Consider the following 13,213-nt stretch of genomic DNA (forward strand, 5'->3'; position numbering starts at 1 on the left):
TAAATTGAAATATGATGAAAAAAAATTAAGGTAAATCATGGAAGCTCGCTTATTATAAAATAATTAGACTAAGCTATCAAGCTTTTGTGCGTCATTTTCATCCTTATTATATTGGATATAATTTATATCTTAGATACTATGGCTAGAGAATAATAAAATATTTTTTTGATCAAATAATAACAATGAAAGACTTGAAAGGCAAACTTATTCAAATTTCATAAAAATTCATCTTTTTCATTCACTCAGATCTATATAGCATCCGAACAACATTTCTTATTCTCATTGGCATCCAAACATATAATAAATATAATTGCAATCGTTACTCGGTGTAGCATTATTTTTCACCAAAACACTAAGGGAAGATTAATTAAACCATTTTATGGTAGTGTGAGTTAATGTTTTGGTGTAAACTTTTCTCATTCCCAAAACCTAGAACCCAACACAAATGCCGCCATAGCAAAAACGGTCCATGTTGGCCAGCTCGGGGAGAGCTGGAATCCCAGGGTTAATACTATTACCTTCGTGCACATGGCAAGCTGAGGTAACCATATCCCCTGTTTGTCATTAGCCTCATCTTTTATTTTCCCCTTCTTTTTGTGATGCAATGCATTTGTTCTGAAAAATTTCATGTTCTTTTTTTGCCTCACCTCTTTGGTACTTATTTAAAAGTTGCTGCATGTAGTAAAACTTTTACTAGAATATTTTTTTTTGAAACAGTTGCTGCAGGTTCTTGACTCTAGTCGGAGTGACTAGAGTTGACTAAAAATCATCGACACAACGAGACCTACAAAATAAATTCTGATCAAAGTTGGCTCCGATAGGAACCTTCTGATGGTGAAGTCAAAAAATTAAAATAGGTGAGGAGTGTGAGAGTGTTTTAGGATGTGAGTGTACATACCTAGAGGATCCTTTTTTTACCTCTATTTATAGAGAGACGAGAGCCATAAGGGGAAAGATAGTTGGAGGCCATTCTGACCTCTCCAATCATACCATCCCATGATGTCTGGTATATTTTTCGATGGTGGATATCACCTTACTCTGTGTGCAGTCAGCCACTCTCAAAGGTGTGGTATGATTTGATAGGACTTCACCTGGCACGTAGGCAGCTATTAGAGAGGTGTGGTCCCATGTAGAGTGATGTGACTTGATGGGATGGCATGGGGGTCAATCCTTTCAAATACGATAGCTAGCAATAGTTAAAGGGAATGCAGCCTGCAGCTAAGGGCGAGGATTGGTAAGGGATCCTTCGATCGAAGACGATACTGGATGGAGGACCTTTTTTAGATCGATGTCTGATATCCGGATGTCACTCTGATGCTAGTGGCTAAGGACCTGCGAATAGAGCTAAAATTGATAGCCAAAGTCTAGATTAGCGGTCGAAGTTAAGATCGACAATCAAAGCTAGGATTGACGGACGAAGCAGGAGTGGCAGGGCTTCCCACTAGGAAGCTTCATTCAAAAAGGCTAGTTAGAGAGTGAAGATCGGTGTGGTTCAAAATGAGATCTTCTATTGCTTCATTATGTATTAAATGACTCCCTTCAGCATAGTTTTTCCACAGTTCTTGGATGACATATCTACAACAGGGATTGTACTCATTTATCTCTGATCAATGTTGTGGCGACGACCTTGCATACTTCATCATGGGTCTCCCTTTGGCACATGTCTTCGGCATGGGTGATGTATCATCCCCCAATACATGCCCTCTACTCTTGAGTTTGGATCATGAAAGGTCCATATAAAGGGAGTATACTGATCTATGGCCATCGAAGACACACCTCTGTCTCAACTGAAATGATGTGTCCTTGCCTTTTCAAAGAAAGGAAGGGTCATGACAAGGGTTAATCATAATCGAAAAAAATGGGGTGGTTTTGCGAGACTCGAACAATGGCATGCTTTGTTTCAGGTGTAATCCATAAATGAGCGATCTGTCAGCTTTTGTTGGCTAATGGGGGTGTGCCAGTTGTCAACCATCCGACAGCCAAGGGAGATTCGATATCTGGGTCGTATTGACCTCTTTGTGCCTATAAAAAAGGATCGTAACCTCTTTTGTCCCTCCTTATATCTCCAGACCATTCTCCTCTTTTTTTTTTGAGCTAGGTTTTCAATTTTCTCCAAACTCTTTGAGAAGCTTTCCCTCCGGCCATCTCCTTCAGCTTCCTTGGGTTGCCAACAATCTTTGATTAAGACTTCCTCTGATCGACCATCCTTGTCTCTTATGCAGTTGTAGGTAGATTTCTCTGCTGCCCCAGTGGTTTTCTGATTTCTCTCCTTTTTTTTATCAATTTTTCTTGACTCCCTTTCTGTTTTCTCCATTTCTTTCTCTTTCTCCACCCTTTAATGGCTGATTCTGAGAGTTCTAGTGAGCGCTGGTCTTCTGGATCCTCCTCTTCTTTCGAAGAAAATGCTGTAGGTTTTAGTGTCGAGGGTGAAATCGGACCACCTTTCTGTCTGGCACCATTGGGTCTATATTAGACTCAGGAGATTTAAATCTAATACAGGATTCCATCTTCATACGAGTTGGAGCCTCCAGGGCCCAGTGGTAGGATCGATGATCCTCCTCCTGACAGGATCAGCTTGTACGAAGAAGCATTTAAGGTCGGACTTAAGTTGTTTGTTCACCCCTTCGTTGTAGAAATTTTTTGCTTTTTCAACATCTTCCTTTGCTCCATCATTCCAATTTTTTTCCGCTTTATCATCAACTTCGTTGTCGTTTGCATCCTGGCCAAAGTCCAACCATAGATTCTTCTCTTTCGATCCTTCTGCACTATAAAGAGGTGTATCAGGGACTAATCGTACGTCTCTCCTCTAAAAGAGATCTCTACTTTAATAAAGAAGGTCTTTTCTTTGATTTATGGGTGGAAGAGCCGATTTTGTTCATTTCAAGCCCTTCCATCGAGAGTCTTAGGTTTTTTTTCTAGGGTCGATCGAGAGATTCTATCTTTTAGATCTCGAAACTAGGAGGAGAGAACACAGAATGCTTCAAAATTTTATGGAGATGCAAGATTCCTCTTTTAAAGAAACTACTATCAAAGCAGACTTTCTTTTGCACTGGTCTCAGTCCAGCCAACTCTAGAGGTCAATCAAGCAGTCTTTCTATGTTCACCTTTTTTTCCTTCTCCCATTCTTTTTTTTTTTAAACTTATTCTGACTTATTATAGGTATAAGGCCTAAAGAGTTCGAGGCATTGAGGAGGAAGAACACATAGAAGAAAAAGAAGGCATCCTCATCAACTACTGCCTGGGCCCTGAAGAAGCATAGGCCCTCCGAAGCTAGTCAGAGGGAGGCACTCCCTCTGGCTTCTTTCACTTAGACGGGAGCTATATCGGCTCCTCCAATCCAATCTTATCCCCTGATGTCGGTAGCCCTCCCTGCCTCCTAGGCCAAGGGGACTTCTACTTAGACTGATCAGTCAAGTCCAGACTCCATCAAAGCATCTATCGGGTGGAGGGAGGGCCCATCCTCATTTTCCACGGATGCCACCCTCAAAGACTAGAAGACCGCCCACTGCACAATCGAGGAGGTGCTCATTGTCGCCGATTTAGACAAGATCGAGGAGCAGAGCATTGGGAGATGATAGAGGGAGGTCATGACCTCCTTCATTCGAATGAATCCTTTTTCTTCCCTTCTCTTTTAACTCTTTTCTTCTCTTTTCTCTTCTTCTCTCCCCCTCTTTTTTTTTGGTAGTTGACTCTTTTCCTTCCTGGGTACAGTTGGGCCATCACGTCGCCATCTTCATTGACTCATTGAGGATTGCCGAGTTGAAGGCTGCTGCGATTGAAACTCGATCCAAGATTGAGTTGGTCGAGGTCGAAGCCAAACACCTCAAGGAGGCATTGGACAAGGTCGAAGCCACCAAGGCATATGCAGCTTCGACCAACCTAGCCTCAGAGAAAAAGAGGTGACAGGTGGCCCAGAGATCGAAAAGAAGGCAGAGAGCCAAATCGTCGAAGCTGGACGTTTGGCAGTCGAAGCCTTCCAGGAGTCAGAGAAATTCTCCTGGGTGAAGGTGGAGTTTGGCTAGGAGGCTTACAAGGTCAGTTAGGATGACTGTCGTAGAAAGATCGTGGTGCACTTCTTGGACCTGGACCTAACCTTCTTGGATGAAGAGAAAGGAGATAGAGGAGGAGGAGGAGGAGCCGTGGGAGGTTCGGCCCCTGATCCTACTTTAGCTAGGGAACGGCCAAGGTTTGGTTCAACACCAAGGGATGTGTCAACACCTACTGCCACTGAAGCTTCCTCACCACCAAAGCTGCTCCAAGTTCCTCCGTCGGTTCTCAGGCCGAAGTTGGAAATACTTAAGTTCTATAATTTTTCTTTTATTTTCTATTAATGTAATGAACATTTCTATATTAATGAAAAAGGCAATTTTTACCTCTTTCTTTGACTTATAGTTATTATGGTACGTCTATCTCAGTTATTATAGTTATTATGGTATGTCTATCTCAGTCTGGCCGATGTAAATACTACGCCGAACCTTCACCTATAGTGATAGCCCTGTCAATTCAGCCCCGGGTCAAAGTCCTTGGAAAAGGTATTAAGAAGGCCAGAAAAAAGCAATCAAAGCTGGGCGGGAGCTCTTAAAGATGAAGAAGGGATATGAGAAGGCTTCGACAGAAATAAACTGTTTGAGGGCATGTTCCAAGCAGACTTACAAGGAATATCTCGTGGAGAGACATAGGTTGACCGAAAAGCGTGATAAGCTTGTTTGAGTGGCAAGCAAGGGTAGATGGGGAACAGCTGTGAAGACTGTCCTTTGTCGAGAGGAGCTTCATGAAGCCTAAGACAAGGTCTCCACATTGAAATATGCCATCGCATCATCTAAGATCATCGAGAAAATCAGATGGGTTCAATCACCAAGGTAAGCTGACTTTAAGGTGAGCTTCATTCGGCTTAAGGGACGATCAACAATCTTGATCGATTGATAAAAAAAGAGTGGTCCATAGTCGTCGAGCTTCAGAATGAACTTACTTCAGCTTGGGGAGCCATCGATAGCCTTTTTCAGACCATAAATAAAGAGGTGTTGGAGATGACAGAGTTTCGAATCAGATTGGCAGAGAGTGTGGCAGCGGTAGATTCAATGAAGATAAAGTCAAGTGCCTGGAGTCCTTGCTTACTGCAACCTAACATGAGGCGACCCTCCAAACCAGAAAGGCATCTGTCATGGCCTTCGAAGCTAATTTTGGCGAATGCAAAACTCTAGTCACCCAACTCTTTCCCAAAGCGAACACCAGCCTCCTCGAGATACTCTACATCGGTGACATTGATTCGAAATGCCTGGCTATCGAGGGTGCTCCGAGTTCGCAATGCACTGAGACTCTACCAACTGAAAATAGATAATGATGTATTTGAGTATTTTCCTTTTTTATTCTTTTTCTTGTAGTCACTTGTTCTTTGCGATTTAACTTCTATAATTGAATAAATTAATAAAATATTTTAAATTTCAATCTTTTACTTCACCTGTGACTATTGCCTCGACTCTTTTGTGTCTATGCGATCGAAACTTAGACATATTTAAGCTTCATACTAAAAAATCTGCAAAGATTTTTATAAGTTAACTTTAGCTTCTTGTTGCCTAGATAGATAATCCAAAGGGGGTGAATTGGGTTTTCAAAAATCTTAGATAAGTATATACCGATTTTTCAAACAATCTAAGTTAAGCGCTGTGAATGTATATCAAATACAATGAATAGCAATAAAAATAAAATAATAAATGCTAAACAAGAATATAAAATGAGAATAAATAAGCACACCACACAAACATAAGAGATTTTTAATGATTCAATGTATATTCAGTACCTACATTCACTCTCCAAGCTCCATTTGAGAATTTTCACTATAATTCACTGATTACAGTGCATTTGTTTTAATTGAGATCACAAAATAACCTAGTTAATTTTTTAAAATCACCAACTACAATCTTACAAGCCTTCCCTAGGCTCACAATCCAATTTTCATGTTGGATTACACCTTTTCTCCAAATTTCAAACCCTTGAAACTTGTTACAGCAGATTTCAGCAAGAACAAAAATTATATAAAATAAATAGATCCTAAATAAGCAAATAAAATACTTAAAACAATACTTGAAGATAGCTTGGATGCTTGGCATGAGATCGAAGATTTTTTTTCAGAAGATTAGCCTCTCAAAGTTCAAGTTTTTTTGATGTAGTGGTGAAAAATGCTCTTGAAATCACTCAATATTGAAATTAGGCTCTTTTCTCTTCAATATGCTATTTTGAGTAGTCAATTAGGCTTCTCCTTTGTTTAAAATCCTCTTCATATCATTTAAAGTAATTTGAATTTGAAAACTAACTATTTTGAAATGTTGGGAACGAAATCTAGACATTTGAAACCACTTTTGGACATTTCTGCAACTAAGTTTATGCAATCTATTATTTACCGTCAGAACTAGTGGAGTCAGCTCAGGTAGAAATGGAGTTGGCTCAGATTGAAATGGAGTCAGCTCAAACAGAAATGGAGTCGGCTCAAGTCTTGTATCCAGAAAATAATCTTTCTATTTTTCTTGAGAGAGCCGGTTCGGATCAAAATGGAGTCGACTCGCCTGCCTACCAGTGATGTGTGCCCAGTCCAAAACATACCAAAGTTGACTCAAATCATACTGGAGTCAACTCGAACTTCTCCATTCAGTCTTTCTCACTTAATTTACATTAAAACTTGATTTTTCTTGATTCAAAAGCTCTTCAAATGCTTCCAAATGGCTTCAAAGCTTATCGCAAGGGTTAGTTTCCCATAAAAATATTCTTTACCAAGCTTCAAAGGTATTAGTCTCATTTTATATTTTAATATTATGTAATCATCAAAATCATTCTTTGGATCAATAATCTCTCACCTTTTGATGATGATAAAATATTGAACATAAAGATAAACAGATACAAGTTCAAGAAAAATATAATTAGACACTTTAAATTTTAATATATCATAAGAGTATCATAAAGATAGAACATTTAATCTCATTTAATATTCAAGAGAAAGATATTTTATAATTTTCTAAGAGAATTTTAATCTCTCCCTTAATGTAATTAGAATATTTCAATTTAACTCAAGAAAAAATTTCAATTTTAATTCCTCCTTAATTCATTGCTCAATTTTTCTTCTCAATCTCAATTATTTTTTACAAGAACAACGGAACATTGAATGCAAATTTGATACCACTTAATATATATTACTTAATATAATTTGATTTTACACAATAATATCATGCATTAAATTTAATACCATGAATGAATACATGAATATATATATGAATGCTCAATTTACTCTCCCTATGAATAAATACAAGAATGCTCAATTTACTCTCCCCCATTTTGTCATCAACACAAAAAAGTCAAATAAAGAAACTACAAAACATTAATGATATGAATGAAACCACATTCAAATGATACCACAAGAATTAAAACGGATTACAAATTTCTAATTCTCCTCTAATCATACAAAATCTATCTTCATTCAAAGATTTGATAAAAATATTAGCTAATTGATTATCAGTATACACAAAATCAAGTACAATATCATTATTTTGTATATAATCTCTAATAAAATGATGTCTAATATTAATGTACTCTATCCTAGAGTGCTGAATTAGATTCTTAGTTAAATTTATACCACTTGTGTTATCACATTTTATAGAATTTTTATTTTGAACAATACCATAATCCTTAAGCTGTTACTTAATTCAAAGAATTTGAGTACAGCAACTTTCGATTATAACGTACTCGATCTCGATTGTAGACAATACTAACAAATTTTATTTTTTACTAAACCAAGAGATTAAGTTCAACTCAAGAAATTGGCATGTGTCACTTGTGCTTTTTTTTTTCTTCAATTTTACATCCATCATAATCAGTATCAAAATATCCAATTAAATCAATTGAAGTACGTTTGGAATACCATAAATCTAAGTTTTGAATTTTTATTAAATATCTAAAAATTCTTTTAACAATAAGCATATGAGATTCTTTAGGATTAGACTGAAATCTAGCATATATGCAACACTAAATATGATACCCGATTTACTTACTGTAAGATAAAGTAAAGAACTAATTATACCTCTATAAAATTTTTGGTTAATATTTTTACTATTTTTATCTTTATCTAGTTTGCATGAGAGGCTCATGGATGTTCCAATTGCTTTCACACTCTCTATCCCAAATTTTTTAAGTATCTTTTTGATATACTTAACTTGATTGATGAAGATTCCTTCTTTTGTTTGTTTGATTTGAAGATTGAAAAAAAAATTTAGCTCCCCTATCATGCTCATTTTAAATTCTTTCTGTATTAACTTAGCAAATTCTTGACAAAAAATTTTATTAGTAGAATTAAAAATAATATCATCCATATATATTTGAACAATCAACAAATCAATTTTCTTTCTTTTCAAAAAAAAAGTAGTATCTACACTTCCTCTAATAAAATTATTATTGAGCAAAAATTTACTTAATTTATCATACCATACTTTTGGTGCTTATTTTAAATCATAAAATACTTTATTAAGTTTAAAAATATGATTTGAATAAGTATAATTTTTAAAATCAGGTGGTTATTCTATAAAAACTTTTTCAGTAATAAAATTATTTAAAAATATATTTTTTACATCTATTTGATATAATTTTAAATTCATATAGCAAGCAAATGCAAATAATAATCTTATTGTTTCTAATCTACCTACAGATGTATAAGTTTCATGAAAATCTATTTTTTTTTCTTGATTATATTTTTTTGTAACTAATCTAGTTTTATTTCTAACTATATTATCATTTTTATTTAACTTATTTCTAAATATTTATTTTGTTCCTATTATTGGATGGTCAATTGGCCTAATAACTAAGGTCCAAACATTATTTCTCTCAAATTGATTCAACTCCTCTTGCATAGCAAGCATCTAATTTGCATCATTTTTAGCTTTCTCTATGTATTTGGATTCAATTTGAGGAACAAAAGCAAATGATCATGAATATCTTTAAAAGCTACTCTTATTCTTACCTCTTGTAAAAGTTCATCTATAATAAGATCTTTCGAGTGATTGCGTATGAACTTCCACTCCTTGAATAAGTTTGATAATTTCTTCAATAGACTTTTTTTATCCATCATCTGTAGCTTCATCTTCTTCATTTTGATTTGGTCTATCTTTCAAAATAAGTTGCTTCATCCCTTTTTCTGTATTTCCTACATCATCATCACTAAAATTTTTCTTTCCTTAAGATAGATCATTAGCTTTATCAAATATAACATGTATAAATTGTTCAACAATCTATGTATGTTTGTTATAAAAACTCTATAGGCTTTACTAAATGTGCAATATCTTAAAAAAATACCTTCATCAAATTTTGCATTAAATTTATCTAAGTTATCTTTACCATTATTCAAGATCAAATAATGACATCCAAAAATGTGAAAATAACTAATGTTAGATTTTTTATTTTTTCAAAGCTCATAGGGGGTTTTCTTTAAAATCGATCGAATCAAAATTCTATTTAAAATATAACATGCAATGTTAATGGCTTCAGCCAAAAAGAATTTTGGGAGACTCCCTTCACACAATATAATACGAGCCATTTCTTCTAAAGCTCAATTTTTTCTTTCAACAACTTCATTCTATGGAATTATTCTTGATGTAAAAAAATTATATTCAATATCATTTTCATTGTAAAAATTTTTAAAATTCTGATTTTCAAATTTAATGCCATGATCACTTCGAATACAAATAATTGCAAACTCTTTTTATTCAAAACTTTTCAATAAAACTTAGAAAATATAGAAAAAACTTCATCTTTATGTGCTAAAAAGAAAAACTATGTAAATCATAAAAAATCATGTACAATAACAAGTCCATATCTTTTTCTTCCTAAGCTTGTAGTCCTAGTAGGTCCAAATAAATCTATGTGTATCAATTCTAAAGGTCTAGAAGTTAAAACTATATTTTTAGATTTAAAAGATCCTCTAATTTATTTTCTATATTAACATGCATCACAAATCCGATCTTTGTTAAAATTTAGTTATGACAAACCTTTAACTAAATCTTTTATAATTTTGAAATGGTGTTCATGCTAGTATGTCCTAATCTACGATGCCACAACCAACTAAATCTTTTGATTTTGACATCCATTGCTATAAAACATTGACCACTCCTCATAGCAATCTCATCAAGATTAACTATATAGATATATCCAATGAATTTAGCACCTTATCAAAAGGACTAGAAATAATGCATAAAAAAGATTCAAAAGTTACTTTAAATCTTTTATCACACAATTGACTTATGTTAAGTAAATTATATTTTAAATCATCAACTAATAAAATATTATCGATAAATGTAGAGAAAGTAATACATATTTTACCAACTCCAATAATTTTTTCTTTTCCGTCATTGCCAAAAGTTACAACTTCACTTTTTCTTTTAAAAGTGATAAACTAATTTTTATCATCCGTTATATGTCTTGAACAACTACTATCAAGGTACCATCTTCTTTTTGATCCAAGACTGTTGAAAATTATGTTCTAAAGTCAATCACTAGTCTATTGATGATTGTGCTCATATTTATAAATTATATATAAATTATTATTAATAAAAGTTATTTGATTTTTTAATCATATTTTGTTCATTTTATTTGAACTTCTATGTTGTGATGAAGTCCTTAGGATTATATTTAATTGATAAATGAGGATTTATCATTTAATTTTTAAAATATTTTCACGATCAAATGATATGCTGTTAATAGGACGATAGCAATATCAAGTATATATCGTTGTGTACCATATGGGTTAGTTGTCCTCTTAATCAAAAAGTATGAAGACACTGGTATGACATGCAAATAGAATGTAGGAGTATATTCACATCGAATGTGATCAATAATCGAGCACTCTGTTGTCAAGAGTAGCTCATGAAGGGTATGGATATAAGTATCCCTTTAATCTAAGATCACTCGATGACTTATATGCAACTCACTGTACTTTGGTGTTGGATCATTTAAATTTTTAATTTAATGATGAAAGATTTCTGCGTGTAGTCAAGTACTTATCAAATTAGTCCGTGAGTCAAGATGGGATTAACCCCTCTGAATAAGTAGAAATTAATGCATTAGTGTATTTTAATTTAGTAAAATCTTGGCTAGAATAATTCATGTGATGGATTTGAAAGGTTGAAATATAATGTGGTCGACTATTTTAGGATTGACAATTAAATCCTAGGTCACCTTGAGTATTAGGATCAAAGAGATAAATTATACGATAACTATATACCAGTAAGTTCTAAAATGTTGCTTTGCAATCTTTCGGTCTATCCGGATGTCGGTACCATTGCTAGATGGTTACATCGATTAGTATAAAAAGTTATTCCTATACTACCGACTTAGGTTCAAACCTATAGGGTCACATATATTAGAAAATTCGATCTGATCGGATGGCTGAAGAGTTTCATTAGATTAGAACTTTAGTGAAAAGTCTCACTGGACTGAAACTCTGGAGGAGAGTCCCACTGGACTGAAACTCTACTGTTAATAAAAAATTTATTAATAATTAAATTACTAATTAGCTCAATTTGATTGAGTAAAGAGATTTGGATCAAGTCTAATTGAATTGGATTAAGTTTGACTTAGATTAGGTTTGATTTGATCAAGCTTAATTGCAAGAGAAACTTGTTCCTGATTTGATCAAGACTTGGGTTCAGCTAATTTCTAATTGGATTAAGAATTTATTGAAGAGATTGAGTATCTAATTAGATGAGGTTCCTTCCTCTCATTGGGTTCAAACCATATTTGATTTGATTTGAAATCAAATTAGAAACGAAGGGTCCCAGCCAACTGGGACTCTCTCCCTTACGCCAGCCCTAGGTCTCACATCATTTATTTTAATGCAAAAATGGGTTTTGCATAAGAATTTTAGGCATGAGAAGAGAGGGTGCAGAGAGGGTGGGTGGCAATCATGATGAGTCATAGTCCTTATCTCCTTCTTGATTTGAATATGATGCAAATCAAAGATAAGGAGATAAGATGGAAAGAGATCGATTTTGTTTGGCAAGTTGTGTGGTGCCAAAATATTTTTTTCTTATTTTTTTTGAGGTGTTTGTTGGCGTGAGAAAGATCTGATTTCTTTCTCGTGCCATCACACAATTTTGAAAAAAATGGGATGCCCCATATGGTGTTGGTGTGGAGATTTATTGTGCTTCCTCCAAACCCTAAACCCTAACTCCTATCTATTTAAAGAGGGTCCAATAGTTGGATGCCCCATATGAGAAGTTGTTGAAAATTGGTTTCTTCTACATTGCTCTCTCTTCTCCTCTCTTCCTCCATTAATTCTTCTTCCTCTCTAGAGCGTCTAAGAGATCAAAAGAAGAAGAAGAAAATCAGCTTTCAAAGATCCTAGTGAGTTAGCACTCCTAAGGAGCCTGATCTGCATTCGTTCTTCATGTAGATGATCTGTAGAGACTGGACATCTTTATGCGGCTGTGAGCAATCTAAAAGAACTCCTATCTATATGATACACTTGCAGAGATCAGCAACTCATGCTTCAGTAATGAGTTTTGAACTCGTTAGATCAGGATTGATTGGATCTAAGGATTAGATCTAATCTAGAGCATCGATATGATTGATACAAATTTTTATTTTTAGATCTTAATCTCATATTTAATCATATCATAGGTTTTGGCATGGTCGTTTAGATTTGATCTTATGCATATAATGTAGGTTAAATTGTTTAATATTTTTTCTTTATTTTCTTTGAGGGGTTTGTTGGCGTGAGAAAGGTCTGATTTCTTTCTCACACCATCACACAATTTTAGAAAAAATGGGATGCCCCATATGATGTTGGCGTGGAGATTTATGGCACCTCCTCCAACTTGCCAAACAAAACCAATCTCTTTCCATCTTAACTCTTTATTTTTGATTCGGATCGTATCCAAATCAGGAAGGAGATAAGGATCATGACTCATCATGATTGCCGCCCACCCTCTCTACATGCTCTCTTCTCATGCCTAAAATTCTCACACAAAATTTATTTTTGCATTAAAATAAATGGCATGGGACCCAGGGCTGGTGCGAGAGATAGAGTCTCAATTGGCTGGGACTCTTCATTTCTAATTTGATTCCAAATCAAATCAGATTGGTTTAAACCCAATGAGAGAAAAGAACCTAATCTAATCGGGAACTCAATCTCCTCAATAAATTTCTAACCCAATTAAGAATTAACTTAACCCAAGTCCTG

The sequence above is a fragment of the Elaeis guineensis genome, chromosome 5 (genome assembly GCF_000442705.2).
Source record: "Elaeis guineensis isolate ETL-2024a chromosome 5, EG11, whole genome shotgun sequence".
Taxonomy (NCBI): Eukaryota; Viridiplantae; Streptophyta; class Magnoliopsida; order Arecales; family Arecaceae; genus Elaeis; species Elaeis guineensis.